Consider the following 19,864-nt stretch of genomic DNA (forward strand, 5'->3'; position numbering starts at 1 on the left):
GTCACTTACTGTAGTTCTGTGCATACAGTTTTCCTGTGCGAAGGGAGAATTTTGTTGACATAATGGGTGAGCTCACTTTGGGTTTTACCTCCAAGTAAACTGGTTTTGACAGTTTTTCTAAAGTGCTGGCTTGTTAACAACTTGTCTGAACAATTAAGTTTCTTGCCCCATCAGATTTTGGATGTCACTGTGCTCCTATATCTCAACACTTACTTTGGCGAGCACAGTTTTATAACAACCAATAAAAATTCTAAAAATCACCTTTTAAATTATCACTTAATTTCTGCTTGTGTGCACCTATCTGTACGTACATGGCCCTGCCAATCACGGTCATCACGTTTGGGGACAGTCCCCTCCACCCGTCCACCCCTCCCTGTTGCTGTCCCTGCCTGTGGTCCTGCCACTGATGTTGAGCGGGTGACCTTTTCTCTCAGCTAATCCACACCAAAAAGCCCTAATTACTGCTGCCGCTCCACCAACCTCCCCTGGCCCAATAATCAATACAGCCGATTGGCCGGCGGATCACCCCGTCAGACACCAGCGCTTTACATATGACTCAGTGTATGTGTGTGTGTGTGTGTGTGTGTGTGTGTGTGTGTGTGAGGGATGTAGTGATATTTTTTTGATGGGAAGCTGCAAAACAGCAAAAAATAAAAACTATAAAGGATTAATAAAAATAAAATAAGAAAAAGGAACACCGCAGAAGCAACAGAGAGATGAACAGGATGGCTGCAAAGTAGCACATACACACGCTTGCACACACACACACATTCCTCCCTCCAGCCTGAATGTTGTGACACCAGTTGACCTTATTGAGCTGCTGTTCTGTAAAGAGTCCCTGATTAGAATATCTTCCCTTTAACCTTTAGCAAAGTGACGCGCCTCCCGAAAGCAAAGAAATAAGCCATCGGTTTATGCAGAGAGGTAAATGTATTCTGGCGTTATTTCATTAAGCTGTGGCATTTCACTAAACGTCCTGATTGCATTGGTTAAAATGTCGCTTTTCAACAATGATACATGTTACTCTTTTCTTTTTTTTTTGGAACATGCAGGTGTGCGCTTCTGGAGACACATGACGAGCTGACAGTCTAGAATGTACGCTGCCCAGAGCACTCATGCCTTTATCGCTACATTTTCTCACCTGTACCTGTGTGTATGGGACGCATCTGTGTGTGCAAAAAACGCCGGAGGACATTCGAGGAGTGACAAAAGGGCCAGACACAATGCTATCAGACAGAAAAAGGAAGTTTAATTTTAGATGCATGAACAGAGTCATATCTGTTAAAAGAAGGAGGCGATCTCTCTCTCCACTCCTTGTCTTCTCTTTCTTTCTCCTCCTGTCACTCCTGCTGACAGTCTTTGATTGTATTAGACAAGTTAATGAAAAGCAACACTGAAGAAGCGACTGGCAGCCTGCACCTGCCAAAGTGTATGTCTGTGTGCGCATACCTGCCAGTGCCTATGTCTGGCTGTCTTGTGTCCTCAGGCATGCCAGCCAGCCAGTCAACACGATGATGAGACAGTAAGAGAGTGATGAGAAGCTTGTCCATACCTTCGGGGCGAGGTCCGTTCTGCAGACGTGAAGTGGTTATGAATATAAACTATTCCCACATATATGCGGTTAGAAAGCTGAAGGGGAAAAATACTTAAATAAAAACATTTACTGTATTTTGAGACCCATTATCATAAGTCCAAGTGACAATATTTAATGTATTGTGTGTGATACTTGCTGAATTACATGCAGTGTGTCAAAACTTTGCAAACCAGTCCATCAAAAATGTTAAACTATGTGAGCTTCTGATAGAGCTGCGGGTACATTACATATCATTAGCTAATGGTCTTATTCAGCAAATTGAATTCACACAGGCTGCCTCAAAGGGATCTTACACATGAGCAGCCACAGTAATGCAAAGTAGATGGCTTCAATGTATATGTGTGCATGAATACCCTTAAGAAATAAGTCCTAAGTTCTGTGAAAGAAGAATTAAGCCCGTAATGGATGATTTTGCAGCTCACGATTCATGTCCAATGCCAAAGTTCAGTGCCAGTGCAGGAAGTACTGTGAATGTGGAGAGCAGCTGTGCGATGAGCATGTAAGAAATCTGACTTCCATGCAGGAGACTGGAGTTTATGGCCCATTACTAGACCTGCAATCTATTTTTTTGTAATCTTTCCCTAACCATGACCATGTATTATATTTGCCAAAATTCTAACCATGCCTTAACTATTGTTTATTTGCCACGGTGAAAATATTTAAGAAAGCAAAACATGTTGAAAATGTTGACAATGGATGCAAAAAAACCCAACTTTGTTATAGGGTTGCATGGCGTGGTCTACTGCACAGTAGTTTGAGGACCAGAATGAGTCACCTGAAAACTCATGGGCGTATGATGTCAAGTGGATACAGTGTTAGAGGCATGGCCACTATCATTCACCTATGAAAGCTGCTCAGTGGCACAAGAAGCCGAAAACGTTCGACTTCTTGGATATAAAATGACCCGTATCTTCCACTTTGTGCGGCCCATAGAGCGTGCACACTACAGACTACAGAATGGGGATAAATGCGGATTTGCAGCTCTTCTAGACTTTCCAAATGTTATTGGACACAATGGATCAAATCTGATTGTGAAATGAGTCATTCCACAGGGGTTCTGATGCTCTAAATTATTGTGACAATAATTGTGACAGCCATCCACCATCACAATATTGTCACTCATCAGACAAATCTTTACTTCAGAAAGAAAATGTATTTAACAATAGCAGCTATTTTTTTTGTTGGTTTTGTGGTTCATGAAAAGGTTATTATTCTATGTACCACTTTGCTACATGTAATCTCTGAAGATGTGTCTTTCTTCAGTGCAGACAAACAATTCTTATCTATCTCAATAACTATAGCCACATTTGTTCATCCATCACCAGAGGTTGATGAGGTGAAACAATCACTGTAACCTGCGGTCAGCTGTGGTTAATCTATCAGCTCTGGCTGGCGACCAGGTCAGAAGGAGTCAATAACTTATAAGTATCTCCTGTTATGACATTGTATATCATAATCTAAACGTATGTTGACATGTAAACATAGTTTCTCTGATGTGTAGCTGTAATTCTCTGTAATACAGTGTGCTTTAATTAGGAAAGAGTCGTGGATTATGAAATGGGAAGCTCAGTCCCTCCAATTTAATGGTAGGTATCAAGTCTACAATGCAATTCACAAGCAATAATAGGTATATTATATTAATGTAATGGATGCACCGAAAGATGGAAATGAGTACCATGTATGTGTTAAAGCTGCAATAAATAAATGTTTTACTGTCCCGAAGAACAAAATGACCATAATAAGTCTGTGCAGGTTAATAGAACCAATAGCAGTGACTCAACAATTGTTCTCTAGATACAAATTTCTGTCTAACATAGCATAGTTTCAATTAGACGATGTTACAGGTCAATTTCAACGTATTGGCATTAAGACGGAAACTCAATTTTTAGGAACATTGTGGCTCCCTCGCTTTGTAAGATTGCATAGTACAACAGTCCTGGAACTTGAAATAAAGATGCTCAGCAGTAGTACAGATCGGAAACTTTCTTCCACAGTCATGGTCATAGCCTTTGCCTAAAGTAGACGTCTTTGTCTAGTGGTGTCCACATTTTCAGGACAGTCTAAAAATGTAAGACCCAGAACGTAAAAACTCCTCTTAAACTCAAATGGTCTAAATGTTCCTGTCAGAACTGCAGCACACTTTAGGCTGTATGCCAACAACCTGTGTGCATATATGTGCACGTGTATGTTTCAGAGTGTGAATGTGAGCACATGATGGTGGACTGAAGACATGCAGCCCCACAGAGAGCTGCCCCAGTCAGCCCGGCCTGCTGAGTGAAACCCTGTGGTAATGTTTAGCTTAAGGGGTGAAAAAGAAGGTGAGTGGGGGGAAAGGAAGGAGGGAAGGACGAGAGGATGACAGGGTTGGGGTTCTGTGGGTAGACAGAGAGCGAGGAGAGCGGAGAGAGTTTGAAGGAAGGGAGGGATGGGTCACGGAGGAGTGACGGGGAGAGAGAGGGAAGGAAGGATGAAAGGTCGGAGCGGGACGGAGCGCAGGAGAGGTCCCGCTTGGTCTTGTCAGTCAGTCGTCTCTCTCTGACACCTGAACCTCCGCTGACCGGGTCGTGACTGCCTCTCTGGCTCAGGAGATATCACTAGGGGGGCTGACCTTTGACCTCTCACCTCCTCATCGCCAACACAGCCCCGCCTTCTCAACCACCCCCTTACTCGCTTCCCCGCCTTGATTTCTTTTCAGCTCTTTCTTATCCAACTCTTCGCTAGCAGTTTGGTAATCCAAAGCTCTAAGAACATTGTGTGGCTGAATCGTCAGTAACCGTACGACAACGTCACACTTTTGTTTCTATTGTTCAGTTTGATTCTGTCTTTTAAATTGAACACAAAAAACTTTCCAGTAAAATATTTAACAAAAATTGTAATCAATGGATTTTTTTTTTAGTTGATAAAATCATAGCACAAGAGCAAAGAGTGAAGCTTCTTTATACTCTTTTTCCGCTTGCCCGTATATTGCTTTCCACTCTTTCATTGATATTGCGGATATGTCTAAATATATGGAGATTTGATATCAACACAAAAACAGACATCATTATGGATGAGTCCTACTCCTCCTCCTGCATGCTCTACCCAAGTGCCACCCCTCCTAAACCAAACAGATTATCCCCAGTAGGTGGGAATGCATCTAACATGGACAAACTCCTGATGTGTGCTACATGCAGTGTTGGGCAGTAACACATTACTCAGTAATATATTACTGTAATATTCTTACTTTTGCCAGTAACGAGTAGTGGAAAGGATTACAATTTCAAAATCAGCAATAGTATTACAGTTACTGTATTAATTAAAGCTGCGTTACTGCGTCGCCAAAATGCGATTTGTATGATGATGTATATGTGCGGCAGGTCAGAGCAGGTCATGTCGCTTTATTAGCCAAAAAGCTGAACAAAGGATGGAGGATGAGGGAGAGAAGTATGACTCATGAGTCATACTGAGTTTGTCTCAGTCAAACATGCAATGAACACTGTGGTCTTTTGCAAACTTTGGCAAGCAGCAAAACGCTTCAACCGTGAAAAATAATTACCCTGTGGAGTTATTGGGAACTTGGGAAGTGCTATGGCGCAATGCTATTCCGTGACTGCTGCTTAGGTAACATTAGTCCCACATTGCCAGACTTAAATACACTGGAGAAAGATCAGGCTGCACCAATTCTCATTCTGTCATAGGGGAAAAAACTCTCAGGCTTGTTCGTATTTCTGTAAACCAATCACAATCATCTTGGGTGGCGCAAAGCACAGGATGCAGCGGTGTCCCTGCAAAATAGTGTTGGGTGCAACTTGTTTTGCACATGGGGTGGCAACCCCTGATATTAAAATGGCCAAAACAAAAGAAAATGTACCAGCTGCTATCTTGTTTAGGTTCCTACAACAATCAGGTTAGGTTTCAGCTAACTTGCCATTTTCAGTGTGTAGCTTGCTAGTACAGAGAGAGTTATTGTTGCTTCCCTTAAAGACATGGATTTTTGAAAAAGGGTAGATGCAGAAAGCTGAAGGGAGGAGATCATCAGCTAACATCAATGTAAACAATGAACGATCAGCTTTGTTCTTTGCATTATTCTTTGAAGAAGAAAATGCACTCAGTTCATTGCTAGATCTTGAAGATGCACAGCTATGGCAGGATGAGGTTAATATTCTAAAGTAAAATGACTTCAAAGATAAAATGTGAAGACACATTTTGACACATTAAACACACGTACACCAATTATACTGCCTGCACTGACCTCCTGTTCCAATGTGCAGTGAGCTCCAGAGACCTTACACAGTTTGAAAGGCAGCTTACACAGTTAGGACAACACACACACAAAGATGCACACACACATATATCCCTGGAGAGTCGGGCCTAATCCCGGGTTTACATTGTTAGGACAACAGGGATAATCCTGCTAACAGGGTGTTTATCTAGAAACTGCAACCGCTGAATACCCAACACACACAGTATTGACCCAGAGAGAAAAATAGCAAGCGGGTGAGAAAGCAAAGACAGAGAGGGAGAGAGTGTAAGACAACCAAGAAAGGTGAATAAAGAAAAGAGAAAAGTCAGCAGGAAATAAGAAGAAGTGAGTCAAACGCTGAACTGGAGGAAGCAGACAGAGAGAGAGAGAGAGAAAGGGGGGAGAGAGATGGAGGAAATGGGGGTTGGAAGAAGGAAGAAGAAGGTCTGTGCTGTCAGGTATGCAGATGAGAGTGTGATGGCATCAATGCAGGAGTGGACACAGCCAGTCCCTCAGGACCACACACACCAGCCAGGACACACACACTCCAAATGGCACACCAAATAGCATATAAGCCTCCATTAGAGATAGAAAACACGGACGCAACAACAGAACAAGCGTCAATACAATAAGATAACAGGGGTCGAGATAGAGACTTCCTATGGTCAAACACATATATGAACTCATTTAAATTAAAGTGATAATCTGTGAAAGCATTTCAAAGGCACCAACCTCACATGACCCTGAACAAGATAAGAAGATCTAGAAAATTAATGGACAGACGTATGGACCCTGCTGGAGTATCTCTTAAATCAAGTAATGCGCCGAGTCCAGTGACATCTTCCGTTTGGATTTAATGTAATGATACTTTTGTTTGTTTGGCTATGATCCCCATAATTGCTCATGCTTACGACTAAATTTTTCTTACCCCTCTGGTGTCAGTGGTAGAAAGTATTAAACATAAGAGATTAGTACTCTAGCATGAGTCACTCCCAATCCAAGAACCTACTCTCACTCCAGGAACTTTTATTGCACAAATGAATGCAGTTTTATTGGAAGAATAGCTCAGCTCCTGAAGTCGCTCCCTAATTACTAACATCAGCACAAGGGTTTCTGTGGGGAGTGCTGTAACAGCTACATGTAGCTAATGAAAGTGTAAGTAGCAGTGTTGTGAGACACTGTCAGATCTTTATGAGTGTGACTGGTTTTGACTGTTGACTGAAACTGATGCTGATTGTGTGTAGGGACTTAATTTTAGCCACTTCTGAACTGAATTATGAAGTAGAACTAAATAGGACAACAACCAAATCTTTTCACCTTGTTGTTAGCTAACATAGCTCCAATAAATGCTTTCTTTATTTCATGACGCTGCCATGGATTTATAAAGAAGAATGGCGCCAGAGGAGTGTGTTGCTTGTGACCAGATCTCCCTGATTACTGTACAAAAATATAACTTTTAAATTTATTTTGGGTGATTTGGGATTTGGATTTGGGTGATACTGGGTCATGTGTTTAACAAAGAAAACATTTGCTGGTTGTTCTACTGATGCCTTCGGGTTGCTCTGCCTTGATAGCCAGACAGCTTTACTTGTTGCTAAAGTAACTGATAATAAACAAACTGATAACCAGCAGCTTCTCAATATGACGTCCAGACCGATGCCGTGCGCAGCCCCTGAGAACGACAACAGAGGCCTCCTACAGTACCGAGGTGATTTATGGATTTTCCTGGCGGACAGATACCGATATCTTTGTGGCTAAAATAAGAGCTAACTGCTGCTAAATGTAGCTATCTGACGTTAGCTTGGTGAGCTGTCCTTGCTGACTCAGCCCCGGGTTGCCAGGAGCCAAACCTGGCACAAACCACCTCAGTTTTGTATTCACTTCATCAAATTGGCTTCTCTGAAACTTTGCTGTTCCGGCCCAGCCGTGTTAACTGGGAGCTGAGTGTCCGGGCAGAGTCAACGTCTGCAACTTGGCGGTTAAGGGGTAGGCCGTAAGGTACATTGGCTGCTGCCTGTTTTTACAGGAAACAAGTAACTATGCCGAAGCAAATAGCACTCGAGTTAGTCGTAGCATGTCGGGGTTACAGCAGGAGATACCAAGCGACTGGTCAGCATGGGCTGCCTACAAGCTTCTGATACTGGTGGATTGTTGGTCAGAATGAAGACAACATGAAGTAAGTAGATGAACGCTCACCCCTCTGCTCGCTGTATGCCATAAACTTAAACAGAATAGTATTGTAGAAGGAATTAAAAAGAGTTTGAGTTTGACTAGAGGCAGAGAAAATGGCTTTTCCTGCTCAAATAATGAGAGTAGGCCATGTTTGCCTGAATGCAAGTAACGTTCAGCCACTAATGACATCGAAATGGCTCTTTAATAACAAGTTCAAATGGATCCAAATGAGTTCTTGAAATTTAACTGATCACTGACACAAAAGACACACACTGCACCACACATTCATGCGTACACACTAACCATCTATACTTTTCCCTACAGGGGCTCGAACTTCAGTGGCTAACTGCCACTCCACTCTCTAATGCTGCCTGTCGCAGTATTGCGCTGTGTGGCGTTAAACTTCTGTTGGGGGAGGTAAGGCAGGCAGGGGGGATATTGGCAGAACAGCGGCAAGCTTTAGCATGCATGTCAGGGCCAGGGGACGCTCCCTGAGCCAAATGCCAGTCTATAGATCGCAGAGGGGACTAAAGATCACATCATCGTCCACCCGGACACGGGTGACACCGGACAGCAGACGTGGGAGAGAGGGAGGACCGAATGATCCCTGCCAGGACGAGCCGTTATAGACAGCCGCTGTCATTACAGGGCAAACATGCACCCGTACGAGTGCACAACCGCACACACACACACACAGGGAACAACACACACACGTACACGAGCCGTGACGACGAGGTTATAGACAAGCGCTGTCATTAGAAGAGTCTCTGCGGAGCTCAAATGATAACGAGCGAGGGGGAGTGAGAGGAGGGAGGTGTTGACGAGGGTGACTGTCCAGCTGTCTGCAGGTGAGCATGTGGTGTTGGAGAGGTCAGCTCACTTTAACACACAACCCTGATACAATGGACACATAGTACAAACTCAAAGCACATGTGTCTCTTTCACTGGTCTAGCTAAAGAATATTTTGATTTCCAGGGATTTTGTCAGTTTTTCTCCAGTATCAGGACCAGACAACCTTGGATTTAAGTCTGTAGCTGGAGTTTGAAGGTGTGTTAAGCTTAGCCTGGGTTAATTCAATTTATTGATATCTATCGGGTCGAGCAGCTCCTCCCAAAAACAGGAGAAAACAGGGATAAATCTCTCTAACAACTGAGACTACACATCATAAATTCTCTAATATTGGTTTCTTCAATCAGAGTATGAAAATGATGTATTGAATTCTGAATTATTACTGTTGTTAGGAGGAAATGAAAAATAGCAAATCAAATGTTCATGTTTCAAAATGGGACCTTGCAGGCAATCAGCTGACTTTGGAAAAAACTTTCAATACAATGCATTTGAATACAACACCCCTCTGATAGTATGTCAGCAAAACTCTGTAAAAATGTTTTATATCAAAAGGACATGAAAGACTTTCAACAACACACACTGAGTAAAATATAGTGAACAGTCAGAGCTTCGTATTTGCTGTAGTAGACACAGTTGCTTGGTGAAAGTGGAAATGGGTGAGAAAACCTTGTGCTTTGATCAGTTTCAATGCTACTTGACACAGACCCCTTAAGCCTTTAAGCCTTACCCTTAAGCACAAAGTAAGAACAAGATTCAGATTCAGTGGTGACAGATCACAGAAGCTGCCTTCAACAGGGTATTATCAACATTTTGTGCAGGTCTTGCCTCTGTCATCAGATTAACACTGTTAATATACACAATATGCCTTCCTATGTCAGGTACAACTCATACATAAACATTCTCAACCAGCTTAGAACTGCTGATCCAGTACAGGTTTCTGTTTCAGTTTCACGTTTCGCTTGCCTAGGTGTAAAATGTACACGCATGTATGACGTTGGACCTTCACCTAGGAGACTAGGGTTCATGTACTGTGTGAAACCAAAAGTCAACACTGACTTTTTTTAAATTACTTGCATAAATTAACTTACGTAACATACCTAACATACCACATAATCTCTTACATAACTAACATACTTGTTTTAACACAAATCACAAGCTTTTCCTAAACCTAATCAACTAGTTTTGTTGCCTAAACCTAACCAAAAGTGTTTCATCGCAAGCCTTATTTTGAAACTTTTAACCACAAATTGTATATTTATTATTGCTGCCTTGACTGCGGAATAAGAATGTATGCTTTTCACGCATGTGTGAAGCAAAACATTACACTGACATGGTAGACCACGGTCAAAGCGGGAGGCCTCATCACTTTAACAACATATGTGCTGCATTGAGAAAAGATATCATAACATTATTAAAGATAACTTTAATTAACAAAAACAGAAGCTTCCAGTGTGTCATGTAGTTTGATGGTCAGAGCATGTTTTTCTTGCAAATATAAGAAGCTGCATAAGATGGGTTTTATGATGACTGTATAGCTTTAAGGTGCTTTTGGAAAATGAATAACAGTGCAGAAACATGACTTGAATGCAAAAAGCAACCAAAACCTATAGGAAGACTTGCACTTTCACAGCTTCCTGGTTTACATAGGTTGATGTTTTCTGATGGCCACTGCTGCTCTGTCAGCGTCTCAACTCCTACAGTGTTATAAGAAGCTTTTATCTTGTATGTTTACACAGCCGTAAATATACAGTATCTTGCTGATTTTTCTCAGAATCAATTTGTCTCGCTAAAGCTTACTGTTCCGAGGGCTGGAGATTCAAATCTAGACTGCTTCTTGCCTAAAGGCAACAGGCAGCCTATCAGTGCATAGTTTCACTCTGCCTCTCAGACTCCCACAGTGTGATGCGCCTCGGGGCGTGTACAAACGAGAGGCTTAGAGTTACACCAAGCCTTACATCTGTCACTGAAACATCTCTGTCATTCTTTACAATAACAAGCTGCTGCATTAGCACTGACTGTTTTCACATCCATGCTGGCTTTACAGCTGTGTGTGTGTAATTTCTGGCATCAAGACACTAATAAAGTGCACTGAAGCAGTCAAGTAATTGGGATCAGTAAACTTGACTTTGCTTCTAAATGGTGCTGCTCATCTAATGGCTTTTGAGATATGTCCATTTCAAATTAGTGCTGTCAACATCAGGAATGCTCTAACATCTCAGGACTCAATCAAAAGACTTGAAAAAGAAGAAATCTACCGTATCACATTTCACTGAAAACTGTCTAAATATCTTAAATTTCGTGACCTGGTCTAATAACTGCTGTCAGTAACCATCAAAGAGGTTGAGCGCTCCATTTTGTGTCAGTTAACGCACAAATTGCTCCCTAATCCCTCCCATATTGTGCTTCCAGTGGTCTTCTGTCACAACGCACGTGAGCAACATTTCTCTTCTTATGTGGAGGACTGACAGGTAGGGTTCTCAGGTGAAACAGTGTCAGTTGAGCTCAAACGTCCTGACAATCGCTGCAAGTGGCCCCGGGCGGAGTCCAACGCTCACACATCTCCAAACTCTCCCTGACATGGAGACGTTTAATCTGAGGTGCTGAAACCTCCCTTCTGCCCTGCAGTTGTGTGTGAAAGTACCGACTGTGGTTGTGTGTTTCTCTCTGTGATATGTTAGCAATTATATCCTTGAGGCCGTTTTAACACGTGCTACTTCACCTGTCTGGTTATTCATGAGACCAAAGGCTCAGGGCTTTGATATCAAAGACTTGGCTCAGGCTGTACTTATTGACAAGTACTCAGGAAAGGCTGCTGGCTGTGCTGCTGGCTGTGCAGTTCAGGGTTTGGGATTATGTTTTAGCTTTGTGTGTTAATCTTACATCTTTGGCTGAATAAGAGAATTACAACAAGCATAACAAAAGCTACAACAGAGTATGAAAAACCACAAAGTGACTGCCTTGTTTTCGTTTTTGGCTTGACACGAAAAGTAAAAAAAAAAGAAATGTGTATATTATTGTGATTCACTGAGACAAATTACAGGATATAGAAAAAATAGTTGGATTTTTTTTTTGCCAAAGACAATTATTTTACACCTGCTAACTATTATACCCAATAATACAACCCGGGAGTTCACTATTTGTGTTCTAGGTTGACATGTGACATGTAAACAGGCCACCTGCATGCCTTGCATACCGTGGATCACTATAGGCAAGTAGTGTAAGAGAACAGAGTTTGGAAGTCCATAATTAAATTACAATTGTAACACTCAGTTACTTCCCCAATTTTGTGATCAACTTGTTTGATGTCTTAACTAATTTGATGGTCGGTTGTGGGATGTGTTAGCTTAGTGCAGAGTCAGGAAGGTGGTTAGTTTCTACAAAAAGAGGAGAAATGCAAATCCCAAAAACAAAAAAAGTTGTTTTATTTAAATGGTGTGTCTTCTTAGATGCTAGTCAGCGACCGTTAGCTAAGCCAACATTCAGTTGGTTAGCCCTATCCTTGGTTAGCCTATAGAACCAGACATCTTCTGATTGTCAGCTTTCTTTTTCTTGTGATTGCGCTGAGTACATCAGATATAGGATTGATATTAGATTAAGCTCGATTGAATTAAAGGGGAATGTTGTGCCATGGCTGAGGTGTGCACTCTGCTGAATATCAATCAGGTTGGTGTTTTAAGCCGTATGTCAGCCATTATTATACAGAAGACTTTTATTGTTATGATTACTGAATTCAGCTGTCAAAGAGAAAATGGTATAAATCGATTCAAAGTGCTTTTAAGTGTAAAATGAATTTCTTTTTTATGTCTGCTGAGACATCCAACCCTTTGTATTTGTAGATAAATCGCCCTCACATTGTTGTGGTGGTGCCATCTGTTTCCCTGCAAATCGAGGAACCACAACTATGTATTCTTCTAAATTAATTGTAGAAAATAGACATTTATTAGCATATGGTGTTTTAAGGCTGTGATTTGTGGAAAACATTGTGATTTTAAAGTTGTTGCACAGATATATTGATGGAAAACTAACCTGGAATTGGTTTTGTAACAATTTTAACATTTTTGTGGTGAAAACACACCTCATGCCTTTAAAAAAGTCCACATGTAGATAAAACACAGGTCTCCTGAACCCTTTAAATACTGCACAGTTTTGTTTTACAATCCAAATACTACTGACTCAAAAGCCTGAAAATCTTTTTTGGGCCTCTTGCTAACCTATTAATCCAGTTTATCCTCCTCTCTGGTTGATGCTATTAATGGAAAATGATAAAGATCAACTGGACGTGTTTCAGTTTCTTGATAAAGGATTCAGATTTTTACTGTTTGTTGCAGAATTTCCAAAAACTGCATTCAGTGTCTCTGATCCAGCTCTGTCTTATTCGTGTATAGCTATTCTAATCTACTCAGCTTTTAGCCAGGATGTTCCTAAGTGGTTATTCCTGTCTGAGGAGTATGTGTGTGTGTGTGTGTGTGTGTGTGTGTGCACGTGCGCGCGAGAGAGAGAGACTAGGATGAACAGCCTGTCTGTCAGGTGTTGGTACTCACATTAGTCATGTAAAAAACAAAGGATTCTGGGAAGCAACAATGGCCAAAACAAAGAGCATCCAGACTCCTCTCAGTGTCACCCGATCTCTTGTGTGTGTGTGTGTGTGTGTGTGTGTGTGTGTGTGTGTGTGTGTGTGTGTGTGTGTGCGTGGGTGGGTGGGTAGATAAGTGTGTGTGGGTGTCTATGTGTGTGTGGTTGGGGGGGGGAGGCTTTCTATAGGGGGTGAGGGCGCCTCATTGGCTGCCATGCTGGGGTCAAGCTGAGGTCAGGACATGTGTGATGGATGGACCTGTGTCTCTAGACCGCGGCTCTTCTCCCACTCCTCTCTCCTCCTCTGGGCCTCAGACTTGCTACGGTGGTCTGGCTGTGCTCTCGTCTGTTCGCATGTCTTTGTGTCTTTCCAGAGTAGGACTGCTTCTACAGAGAGAAGGAGCTTAAAGAAAACTGCAGACAACTCTTTGAGGTGAGTTCTGCTGTGGACGTACAGTCGGCCTCTAACCTACCACCCTAACCTCTGCCTTTCCTCGCTCGAAACACCGCCACACTTTACTGCTTCATCACATATATGCAGCCACTAACCACATGATGTCATCTCTCCTCTCCTTCCCCTCCTTTTCTTCCTCCATCATACTGTCAATCCTCTATCGGCTGTGTCCCTTTATCGGCACATGGAGATGCACATCTGTCGATGGAGGAATTCATTTTGGCTGCCAATCACAACAGGGGAGTGGTCAATGAGCGCAGACGTGCCAATACCTCGACGACCCTGATGACTGACTTCTGTCTGTCTGCCTCTCTCGGTCTCTCTGGGCTGCCAGCACTTTCTGTGTCTGTCTCACTCTCTCTGTTTTGATTTTTATTGCATGTCCAAACTGTGTGTGTTAGAGTACCATAGCTGACCATAAACAAACCACACCTAGGATCTGTGTGTAAAAGTACAGACCGTTCAGTGCAGGTGTCACTGCAAGCACATCCCTGCACCTCTCACATTCATAATGTCCCAGTACACCAAGAATTTCTCTATTACAACAGAGAAGTGAGCCTGAACCTCAAAAGCTTTGGTCAATAAGGTTTGATGGCAACGCCAAATGGAAATATTCTATAGGTGCTACAATGACCGGGGCCTTCTTTTATAAAGCATTCCAGTTTGCTCCCTTCTCTCTTTCTTTTTTGGTAATACACTCAGAACTTTATGATCCTTTCTACTATATTTTTCCGTGCACACACACATTTTTCACACCTAAGCATCCAAGAAACATGAGAAAATGAAATCAACAAGGTGAGAATTCAGAGGCAGAGGCACCAGTTTGACACCCCAGAGAGACATTTTTAAAACGTATTTCCTCTCTGTCTGCCTGCTTTTTGTGTGTGTGGGTGTGTGTGTTTGCATATGTGCATGCATGTAAAAACTTGTCATATCCTCTTGCGCCTGTATTTGTTTCCAAACAAACTAAGTAAAAATATCTTGTATATGTCACTGCATTCCTGTGTGTGTTTAAAGTGAGTGTGGTTTTGCAGTAAATACCTGTACACTCTCAGGTGGCAGCCTTAGAGACTTCTTGTCAACTCTGCATCTCTATATGTCCACTGATAGCTGTTGGAAAAAACACAGGCTTCACTGCGTAAAGTTTTAGTGTAAAGTCTTTGTCATTTAGTCACAGACAAGAACCTTTAGCTTTTAAAGATGCACTTTGTAGTTTTGGAGAAGAAATTCTAATCAGAAGCGTGATGATGATTCATTGACTGATTTTTTCATACCGAAACAAACTAAATAAACAAACTCTCTTTGATTTCATGCCCAAATAAACTGAATAAACAAACTGACTGCGAAGGACAAAGCAAGTTGATTTTGTTTAACTTTGTAGCTAGAAAGGTGGCAGGGTCCGCCAAATATAAACAAACAGTGTTTTCGTGGACCTTATTTTCATCTGAGAAAAGCTTGTTGATTCAGTTATGGATACAAATAAATATTTCTCAGCTTGTGTTATTACTTCATTGATATTGTAAATAGAACATTTGTGAGTTTGAATTTATTTTCCAAAACTACATAGTGCCCCTTTAACTAATTGCAACACCTTGTTAAGACTGTTTCCCTCACAGCATGGGATTCAGGTCGAGAGTATAAAGAGTTGAGGAGGTGAAATGGTCCCTTACACATCATCCTAAAAGGAAGTGCTACATTAAGATGTTATTATTAGTTATTTTTTAATTTAGTACTAGAATAGGAACCCATCATAAATATCCACGTGGAAGAGAAAAACGTAAAGATATGATGTAAAGAAATAGTCGGTTAAGGAGAGAATCTTATTTCTTTGTAATTAGTGTGATGCTTTGAAATGCTTCTAAATGTCAACCTTCATTTATACATTTATACATCGAAGAATATTTAAGAAATTAAAATTTAAACAAAACTTACTTTAGAATAAAAAAATCTTTTTTAGCCGAAACATATTTTCTTTTTGTGTTTTCTTTTTGATGTGTTTTACACATCTTTCTTTCTAAATGAGGTTATTTCTTGTCATTATAGTAGCTAACATCCAACATTATTTTTGTTAAATGTAATATATATATATCTTATGTTTCAGCTCGAATCTGCATTTGATTTCGATATTTAAACAGCTCAACACTTTGAAGTTTATGTGAAGTATTTGCATTAATGATATTTTAAATTTTTTGGTTGTGTGAAGTTTCAGAATAAGAATTTTCGGCGCGTATTTCCCCTAAAATTTCAAATTAAAATTAAAATGTAGATTAATAAATTTGATTCACAGACTGTGTGACCAGCCTGAAAATTCTCCCCGTTGCCAGTGCTGTTATAAGAGCTCATAGAATAAGTTCATTTGACCCATCAAAGTTAAAAAGTCATTTTTCTTAAGCTGTGTTCTGATCACTTCCATGGCACAAATGTGTGTTTGGCACAGGGCGCACGTCTATAATAGGCCGCATCAAGGACGCGCAAATGAACCCTGTGTTAATTTCTGCGTCACCTCCTTAAAGTCAGGAGCTTTAAACATCTTTTCCTCCTTTCACAAAGCCTTAATGGTTTTCGTCAAACATCTGTCATCGTCCATGTGTTTATCTGAAGGCCCTAATGGGAACCATCAGCCGCGCGGGGCCACATTGTGGAGGTCGGGCCGGAGAAAAACGTCCTGACTTTACGAGGCTGAGCTTCATTTTAAACATTCAGCGACGAGTCTGAAGGAGTTTGGGTCAAACAGGCCGTCGGAGCTGGACTGTGACTGTGTTGTTGAGGTGCTTGTTTGCGCAGTGTGGTCTGTAAACTGTTGTTTAGGTGTGGGTGCTGCTGTGACAACAAACTGTGACCGAGGATTGACCCCTTGTCTCTTTTGAGGATCAGCTGCGTTTCTAATCCACTCTGTGTGGCTGCTGCAGAGCGCAGAGGCCTGAGAAGAAAAGAACCGGAGAGTTTAGACTTTTTAAAAGTGCAGTTCGTAGAAGGGATTTATCTCCAGAAAAACAGTGATAGAATTTAATTTCACTCATTTTTTTTTATACCTAATAACAATCAAATGAGATTATAACTTTTTCAAATGTGTCAGACAACAACAACTTTCTCCCTCTTCCCACTCTCTACTATGACTCTACTAAGTTTACATTAATTAACAATCTAAATTCTCATCTGGTTTGGACACACACACACAGGAAAATTAATAAATTCAATTAAAATATGCGGCCAAATGAGTAGTATGTGCCAAAATGTTGTCGGTCCCTGTTGAACAGAGGTGGATTAGTAATTGCGGGCAAATAGAAGGACGCCAGATGTGTATATTTAGAGGGAGTGAGATTCATATTTTATCGAGGTCATAAACTTAATCAAAATGACTTTTATAACACTCATTGTGATCCATAAATATGCAGATTCGGGCAGTGAAATAAATATTTTTTATAAATCCAGTAATAATCTAAAATCTTGGTAGGTCTAAAAGATGATGAGAAATCATTTGTCAAGAAACATTTTTACGAGTTCTTGTTATGAAATAAGTTGTTTTAATTTGAACAAAATGTTTGTTTTTTTTAATTTACACCCTTTTTCTGACTGTTAAGTCAATCTAATGGCAGCATTATAAAATATGTGTTGTTCGAAATAATGATGGAGTAATAATGAAAACCATGAAAGAATTCAGTTATTTTGACAGCCTTGTAAATTTAATCCTTGTGGTTTCATCGGCCTGTCCCTCTGAACTCTCAACATCCCTGATATATATCTTGTTGAACATATTTTAAAATGTTCAACAAAATAGATAAGTATAATATTAAGGTTAATTCAGATACTTTTTCTTTATGCCTTATAACACTAATCTCCTATTAAAATGATTGAATTTATTACATTAACATTAATTTAAATTGCTACCAGTCTCTAGTTGAAAAAAAGATATTATATTTAATTATCTGCTAAAACAAAAGTAGTTTGTCAGACAGATAAATCAAATAAACATCCTCCTGATGGTTTTTCTTTCCTTCCTTCAGCCCATTCTCATTCACGTTGGCCTATCGACCACAAACACGCCCTTGATCAACAGGTCTGTGCGCACCATTCACTATTTATACCGAAACAGCTCCTCCAACAACAAACCAGGGCGTCTGCAGATACCAAACTAACCTTCACAGGTTTCAGACAGAACCTCCACTGTCTCCTGAATGTAGAAAACACCTGACACAACAATATCTAATATCCGAAAAGAATATACTAGGTGATATGAATAACCACACGACTTACTCTCCTTGTCCATGTTTGCTGTTGCTGAATGAGACCGAGCAGCAGCCTCAGCAGGTCTCCACAGCTCCAATAGAGCAGCTCGTGCAGGTGGATCCAAGGTAAAGGTGAACGTCGCTCATTAATCATGGCTCTTCTGGCGGTTTTTGCCCTTTTATGGTAAGATGGACTCGCAGGCTGCACACCAGGAATTAAAACAGTGAGAGAATCAGGAAGGCCCTTCTCTGAGTGTGGGAATTTGACAGAGGATATAGGCCACCTTGAAAAATTGTAGGTGAAATAAAACTAAACAAAACTTCAACTTTAGAGTCCAGTTTAGACACATTTGTTTTATCTGACAGATAAATATTAATACATATCAATCCACTTCTAATTTTAGTTAATTTTAAAGAAGAGATGGTCCTTATTCTTTTGAATTTACCAAATCTACCAATCAGGCGTAATTATAAGAGAACCTGATATAATGGCTCTTGCTGAATCAGAACTTTGACATGCAGTGCTGCAAGTTTTCACTGTCCGTCGTGTCATCAGGTGGGGATGATGACACCTCCATGCGACTTGGGGGAACCGCGGAGTTAACAGTGACAGCGCCAGTGAGGCCCCATCCTTGTCGATAGCCTAACCTCGATGTTTTAATCAATAGAGTTGCTTTTTTGTCCCCTCAATAAGCCGAGAGCTCGATAAGGTTGTCATCACAAATGACGCTGACGTCCGCGCTCTCATCTCCTCCGTGGATAAACATGCCTTTATTATGCCAATAACTCTTTACCCCAGGGATGGGAGCGCGCACGGCCGCATACATTGAGAGACTCTGCCACATGCGGCTTCTCAAACGATGGGGAAACGGACAGAGCTTCCTATCATGTCTGTAGGGCTTAAAATAAGATGTCTGATAGGCGGATTTAAGATTTAAGATTTGCTTTGAAATCAACCAATTCTGTCTCTCTCAAGACTTCCCTTCAACAATGACACAGAGGAATAGGTTTTTGAAGCAGTAAACGCAATTTAATACACATGATTGACCCGTAAACGTCTCTCTGGACAAAACATCTTGTATGTGGATTAAATAGAGAACAGATAAAAGCCTGGAACATACAACGACCGGCTCCCCAACTGATAAAACTCAGCGCCCCGCTAATAATACATGAAAGCATTACGCATCATGCAAACCTCACACAAAAGACATTCAGACAGTCGCGACACACAAACACACACAGGCCTCAAACACAGAGGTGACAGTGATTAAGGAGTTACTATAACAATGCACTCTATAACGATTAATAAACGAGGTCGTCTCGTTGATTGTGTGATGCCTAATTGACGACATCCAGTGCAATCAGCCTGACCGTAGCCATGACACACATCTTTGGCACATTTGAGGTATTTGTTTGTGTGTGCAGCTCTTTGGCTTTACATTGGCACATTCAGCAGCTCAGGTCAGGAGCAGGTGTAAAGAAGGTATTGGATATCTTGTGCGCCATCATGGCGCAGCGCGTACTTAACGCCAAAAGAAAGTGGACACATTTTAAACCATGGCCTACATTTGTCAACATTCTTGTGAACACAACACACAATATAAAACAAATCTATAACTCAGAAATTGTCCATGTTATGTCCAAAGCCCCAAATAGTGCATTAACTCATCTCAAATGTCCACATCCATCAACCAGGACTTTGGCTTCGATACACTGGGTAGGAACGTCGATATATACAGGCCGCCTGTGGCCCAAAGAGGTAAAGAGGCAGTAG

Source organism: Pagrus major, chromosome 3, assembly GCF_040436345.1.
Source record: "Pagrus major chromosome 3, Pma_NU_1.0".
In the NCBI taxonomy this organism is placed as follows: Eukaryota; Metazoa; Chordata; class Actinopteri; order Spariformes; family Sparidae; genus Pagrus; species Pagrus major.